This window comes from Lathyrus oleraceus, chromosome 4 (genome assembly GCF_024323335.1).
Source record: "Lathyrus oleraceus cultivar Zhongwan6 chromosome 4, CAAS_Psat_ZW6_1.0, whole genome shotgun sequence".
Taxonomy (NCBI): domain Eukaryota; kingdom Viridiplantae; phylum Streptophyta; class Magnoliopsida; order Fabales; family Fabaceae; genus Lathyrus; species Lathyrus oleraceus.
In genome coordinates this window covers 325,656,913-325,664,077 of record NC_066582.1, presented here as the reverse complement: position 1 = coordinate 325,664,077, position 7,165 = coordinate 325,656,913, and the positions used below count along the sequence as shown (strand labels likewise).

The following is a 7,165-nucleotide window of genomic DNA, read 5'->3' as shown; positions in this document are numbered from 1 at the left end:
TTTTTTGTGAATTTTCTCTTTTCTGGTTATTTTTAATTCATTTTAAATAGTTTTTGATATTCAAAAAATACAAAAATATTTTCCTAACTTATTTGAATGATGACGGATCTATGAAAAATATTCTCATCAATTTTTAAATTGATTTGAGATTTATTTGAGATTTTAGTTCAATTAGGTTATTTTTATTCATTTTTAATTGATTAAAAATAGTTTCTGACTTTTAAAAATGCTGAATTTTTTTGTCAAACTTAGTTTGACCTTGTTGAACTAGGGATAAATTACTTGGACCTTTCAAGGTTGATTTGAAGTGATTTTGAAGTTTGACCTTGCTTTTATTTTTAATTCAAGTTTATTTTAATATTGAAAATGCCAAAAATATCTTTGCTTATTGTTTGATCTCCAATCTTCATCTCATTTTTGATTTATCATTGTTTGACTTTGACTTTTAATGTCATTTGGTCAATACATTTGGATTGGTACATCTTATTTCAATTTATGCATTTTGATCTTTCCATTTCCATTATCCATTCTCCATCTCCTTCTTCTTCTTCTTCTTCTTCTTTCTTTTTGATCAATGAGTTGAAGGTTGATAAATTAGAATTGATTAGGGAGACTTAATCTTCCTTGATTCAAATCTAATTCATCTTGATCAATTGATCAAGTGAATGGTTTTGCATTAAGGATAGGTTGTTTTCTAAATCATGCAAAAGGCTTAAACCAATACAGGATCAATTCTCTTTTTCCTATTTGGCATGGCAAGTTGTTGGAACTTGGTTCACTAATCAAGACTTCTAACTTGTGTTGTTGCCTACATTATTATTGACCGGCCTCAGATAGTTGTGACTTCTACATAAGTCCAATTACGATTGCTTAACATAGCGCTAAATTTGCCTTATGGCACACTAACTACTAACACTAACTATTGACAATTAACATTTACTTTTTGCTCTTTACTTTTATGCAATTTACTATTCTTGCACATATTATCCATTTGCTTTTCTATTTGCTCACTTGAGCACATGTTTATGTTAATGCCATTTGCCTTTTGCTCACTTGAGCACATAATTGTGTATATATTATTATGCTTGTGTTTTGTTTTGATTGTTGTGAACCAAATGCAAAGAAATGGACTTAGTTCCTAGGACTTTCCCTATGCAAAGAATGGAGAATTAGACTTAGATTCTAGGACTTTCCTTATGCAAAATTTGAGTAAATGGACCTTAATGATGAAGATGGATTAGAGGGACCAAATCTCTAAACTCACTCTTGTCCATTCTTGTTTTACTTCATGGAACTTTTGATGTGTGTGCTTTTATGCTAGGGAATTCTATTTGAGCTTAATTGAAGGACCATTGCCATGTTCATCCAAAGTGAAAGACACAAGATACATTGAGGATCTCTTAAGAGACTTGTTTGATTGCTTATGCTTTGTGATTGCTTATTCCAAAAGATGGGAGCTACTTGGATCATCAATATGATCTCAAGAGAGGAACTCCATTGTGGTTTTGTTTCTTTATCCTTTCTCTTTTTGCTTTGCTTAGGATTTAGCCATTCTTCTTCTTCTCTCAACTCTAACCCAAGCCAAAACTCTTTGTGCAAACATTTAACCATTGTTTTCAAACATTAGAAACCTAAGCCTTATGCTTTTGATTTTTCAAACTTTCTTTTCATAACACTTATTTTGAATTGAATCTTTAAGACAACTTTGACCATTTTTGTATATACTTCTAATTGGTAAATATAACCCATTCAAATGTCTTTTTTGTGGCTCCAATGGCCACTTTCTTAATCAAAATCTTTCATAACCTTTAGCTATTAGGTTTGAGTTATCCTTGTGGTAGATGTAATACTCACCTATATCCTTGGTGATGGACAATAAGTCTCCCATGCTTATTATAGGGTTAACCCCTCACTAGCATGTTGAAGCTATCCTCACATGGTGAATTTGTGGTTTGGTTGAGTTTTCTCCCTTTGATAACAAAAGACCTTAAGGCTTTTGGACCAATCAATTCACCAGCTTGTTTTGCGATTTTTACCCTGAACTACGAGGTTTTGATCCTTTCTTTTTTAAGATGGTACGTAGGCAATGGGTTTATCCATCCAAACACAAAATGTAAATAAACTTGTATATTCTTTCCTCATCTCTTCAATCATGTTTGCACAAACAAAATTTTCCACAAAACAAACAACCTTCACAACAAGTATGAAAAGGGCTCCCTAGGAGTACCTAGGATGTTTTGGGTGGCTAACCCCTTCCCATTGCATAACCAACCCCCTTACCCAAATCTCTGTTTCTTTTACTAGTTTTTGTTAAAACTATTAGGTTTTTGTTCGCTTTCTAACCATTCCTTTGGATAAATAGAAGTGCGGTGGCGACTCGACTTGTATGATTTACCTTGGATTTAGTCAATATCTCTAATGGTAATGAATACCCCGCTACAACCTCAGATAGGTGTGGCTACTATATTAGTCCACTTACGATTGCTTAACATAGTGCTACATTGTCTTATGACAAGCTAACATAACTCTACTAACTACTAAGTTTAATTTGAGCTTTTAAATTCTTGTCATTTACTTTTAATGTCATTTATTTCTTTCTCATTATTCATCTTGATTTTCATTTTGCTCACTTGAGCACATATTTTATGTTTAAGTCATTTTTCTTTTGCTCATTTGAGCCCATTATTGTATATAAATATATTGTTATTTTATGTTGTTTTGTGTTTGTTTTGATGTGAACCAAAATACAAAAGGAGAAAGGACTTAGAATTAGGATTCACACATGCTTAAAAGAGTTCAAGAGCAACTAGACCTCATGCCTTTATAATGAAAAATGTGTTGAAGAGCAACTAGGCCTCATGCGTTTAGAATGCTAAAATTCAAAGTTGACCTCAAAGGACTTCTCCTCAAACTTATTCTTTGTACATTCCCTTTATTATGTTGTGAGCTTTTTAATGTGTGCTTTTGTGTGATAGGAATCTCAACTTAAGATTGGGAAAAGAGGACCATTGCCATGAGTAGCCAAGTTAAGAGCCAAGCCAAATGGAGATCCTAGGAGCTTGAATTCAAATTATTGATTGCTTGCTTTGTGTGCTAAATCCAAAGGAAATGAGCATCTTGAGTCATCTCTATGACTCCAAGAAAAGGAACTCCAAGGGTTATCTCTCCCCTCTTATCTTTGCATGCTTTAGGAATAGCCCTTCTCTCCTCTCCCCCCCTCTAACCAAGCCAAAAATCATTTTTAAAACTTTGACTTTATTTCAAATTAGAAACCTAGGCCTTAGGACTTTGACTTTTCAAAACCATTTTCATAAATACTCATTGTAAATAAACTTTAATCCAACTTTGACCTCATTTTGTAAATAAATTCAACTTGTAAATATAACCCATTTCAAGTTGTTTTGTGGTTCCAATGGCCACTTATTAAACTCTTTTCAAAAACATTAGTCATAGGTTTGAGTTATCATAGTGGTTGATGTAAATCTCACCTCATCCTTAGTGTTGGATTACAAGCCTTCCATGCTTATTATAGGGTCAACCCCTCACTAGCATGTTGAAGTCTTCCTCGCATGGTGGATTGTTGGTTTAGGTTGAGTTTTCTCCCTTTGATAACAAAAGATCTTAAGGCTTTTGATTAAAATCAATTCACCAATCTTTGAAATTTTTACCATGAACTACGAGGCTTTGATCCTCCTTTGTGATGGTACGTAGGCAATAGGTTCATCCATTCAAACAATAAAATTTGTAAATATAATCTATTATCTTCTCATCCCTCCAATATTTTGCACAAATATTTTCATAAATACCAACCTACAACACATATTTGCAAAAAGGGTTCCCTTAGAGTACTAAGGATGTTTTGGATGCGTAAAACCTTCCCATTTCATAACCAACCCTCTTACCTAGATCTCTGACATTTTTATTAGTTTTTTATTTGAAAAACTTCTTACTTGGCTTCTGTTCGGTTTTTAGCCTTTCCTTTGGATAAATAAAATTGCGGTAGCGACTCGAATTGTATGTTGACTTTTGGTTTAGTCAATAAACCTAAAGGTAACAAAAATCCCGCTACAAGCGTCTGCGTCAGTACATGTTGAATCATACCACTTGGTTGATATTCGAAATGGATCCATTCAAGTATATGTTTGAGAAGCCTGCTCTAACTAGGAGAATTGCCCGTTGGCAGATGTTGCTATCAGAGAATGATATCGAATACCGATCTCAAAAAGCAATCAAAGATAGTATCTTGGCTGACCATTTGGCTCACCAACTGAGCACACTAAATTACACCGTGTTTTTTACTCGCATTTCACATGTTTATTAGGACTTTATTATCATTTTGTTTGTATTATGTTTTCTTTTATGTTGTTTTCAGATATTTAGCACTTTCGGACCCTTTTGGAAGAAACGAAGCAAAAAGACCTAAAATTAGGGTTTTTCGGCAAAAATTGTACACATGGCGTTGCACATGGCGGCCGCTATAGGAGAAGCCATGAGTCACCAACCCTCAACCAGGAGGTAACCGCCACGTTCCCATGATCTTTCCTATTTACACACATGGAGGGCGCCATGAAGGGATGGCGGGTGCCACCTTTGGAAATCACGTTCCCACTAAGGAGAAGTTGGAGGGCACCATGGTCTTTGCAAGCTGCTGAAATCCTCTATAAATAGTTTGTTCCATTTCATTTTTAAATCATCCAACTTAGTTTACGACACTAAGCCCATATTTATCATTTGTAATAACGGTAATCCGTCACATCGTGGGATATCGCACCTTAATGAGATTGAGTTGGGTCACTTCGAGTTGCTGTCGTCTTTAGCTTCAAGAGTCGGAGGTTTATTTTTCTTGTACCAGATTTAAAGCCCTCTGTTAGGAGCAGGTTCTTATGTATGCTTTTATTTTATTTACTTTCTGTCTATGCTTTTATTTTATTTATTTTTCGCACTCGCTTTACTTTATTTCTTTTCCGCACTCGCTTTATTTTATTTATTTTTTGCACTCGCTTTTACTTTATTTATTTTCCGCACTCGCTTTACTTTATTTATTTTCCGCACTCGCTTTACTTTATTTATTTTCCGCACTCGCTTTTACTTTATTTATTTTCCGCACTCGCTTTTACTTTATTTATTTTCCGCACTCGCTTTACTTTATTTATTTACCGCACTCGCTTTACTTTATTTATTTTCCGCACTCGCTTTACTTTATTTACTTTACGCACTTTATTCTCGCCTCACATTCTAAAACAAACTTTCCATCATGATCAATACTGTTGTATTTGTTTGTGTTACCATGTCTGGCTAAATCTTTTAAAGGTTAGAATGTAAGGATCGCGGTTAAAGAGATGTTTCACATGTTGAATCTGTAGAAATACTTTAAAGGCTGTTTTGATTTTTAACTTGAGTTTTCTAAAACAAACTTGGTTAGTTTTAATTATTCAAGGAGTGCGAAAGCACCCTGGCTTAGTAACTAGGAATTTTTATCACTATAAGGAAAAACTATTTTTGAAACTATTTTTGGACGCGTTGATAGATTTGAAATCAGGAAACTCCTTGGGTAAACTTTCCAAATCAAAATCACTTTTCAACTAAGTTTACGAGTCTCGTTTCTTAAAAATAAGTTTACTACTTTAGTGTTCTGCGCACCTTTTATAAGTGACAATAAAAGGCCTTAATTTAAGGGTAAACTCGATTCTGAATACGCGAAAGCGACAGTTCCTATTAAATGGATTCTTTTCAAGAGTAGAAAATATTGCCTCATAAGTAGTTCTATTTAGACAATCGAAACATCACTTAATTGACATGAAATACCTTCAATCTGTCTTTACCTACATTTATTATTTACCGCTATTTTGCAAAACCCAATATCTCTTTTATATCGCCTTAGATAAACACCGTAACGATAGTAATCGATAGATTGACGATTTGGTCTCTGTGGGATCGATATTCTATTATATTACTTTGACGTAATTCGTGCACTTGCGAATTCACACGATCAAGTTTTTGGCGCCGCTGCCGGGGACCAACTTTGTCAAATTTCGTACCCTGTTGTTACACCTTCTAGACTAAGGCATTATTAGCCGGTAAATGCGAAGAACCCGTAGTATCAAAAATTTAGTAGATCTTTTAGCGGAACCTGAATGTTACACTCGTACACGCCTCTTACTCATCCGAATTAAGAAAGCTATGGCCGAGAATCGCGACCGGAGACCTCTTAAGGAATTTGCCCAACCCTCTGACGAGGAACCTAGTTCGAGTATAGTAAACCCCCTTATTCCTGCTAACAATTTCGAACTAAAACCGTCTTTGTTGCAATTAGTGCAACAGAACCAATACGCGGGTCTCGCTACTGAGAACCCGAATCAACATTTAAAAGTTTTTATCCAACTAGCCGACACCTTTAAATCTAACGGCGTTTCACCCGATGCGATCCGTTTGAGATTATTTCCTTTCTCCCTCAGGGATATGGCACATTCATGGTTAGATTCACTTCCAGCTAATTCAATAACTACTTGGGAAGACCTTAGGAGAGTATTGCTTGCTAGATATTTCCCCCCTAGTAAGACTGTTGTTCTTCGAAACCGAATAACTAGATTTACTCAAAACCAAGGAGAATATCTTTTTGAAGCTTGGGAGAGATATAAAGAGCTATTAAGAGTCTGCCCACAACATGGCCTGGAACAATGGCTGATCGTTCATACCTTCTACAATGGACTCCATTATAACACCAAGATGAGCATCGACGCTGCCGCTGGTGGCACGCTGATGAACAAACCTTACCCGGAAGCTTGTGACCTAATTGAGGATATGGCCCAAAACCATTACCAATGGGGAACTGAACGAGCATCAATAGAGAAAAAGGAGACCCAAGGTAGAATACATGAGATAAGCTCTCTAGACATGATGCAGGAAAAAATGGACGCTTTAGCCCTTAGGATCGAACATATGTCTACAAACACTAACACCGCAGCAGTAGTTTACACAGAGTGCGAACATTGTGGATCTAAAGGACACGAATCAGCGGAGTGTAACCTTTTAAACGACCTGAACACTAACCAAGTGAATTGCGCCCAAGGTAACCCATTTTCAAACACTTACAACCCTGGATGCAAGAATCATCCGAATTTTTCCTATAAAAACCAGAACCATATCCAAAATCATGCACCTCAGA

At 35.5% G+C, this 7,165-nt stretch overlaps 1 non-coding gene across 1 annotated transcript; it reads right to left on the bottom strand.

The window, feature by feature from the left end:
- Positions 1-6,564: 6,564 nt before the first annotated feature.
- Positions 6,565-6,671, bottom strand: LOC127077048 (small nucleolar RNA R71). Its single transcript, XR_007787035.1, has one exon. It is a non-coding gene; the product is annotated as a small nucleolar RNA R71 (small nucleolar RNA).
- Positions 6,672-7,165: the final 494 nt, after the last annotated feature.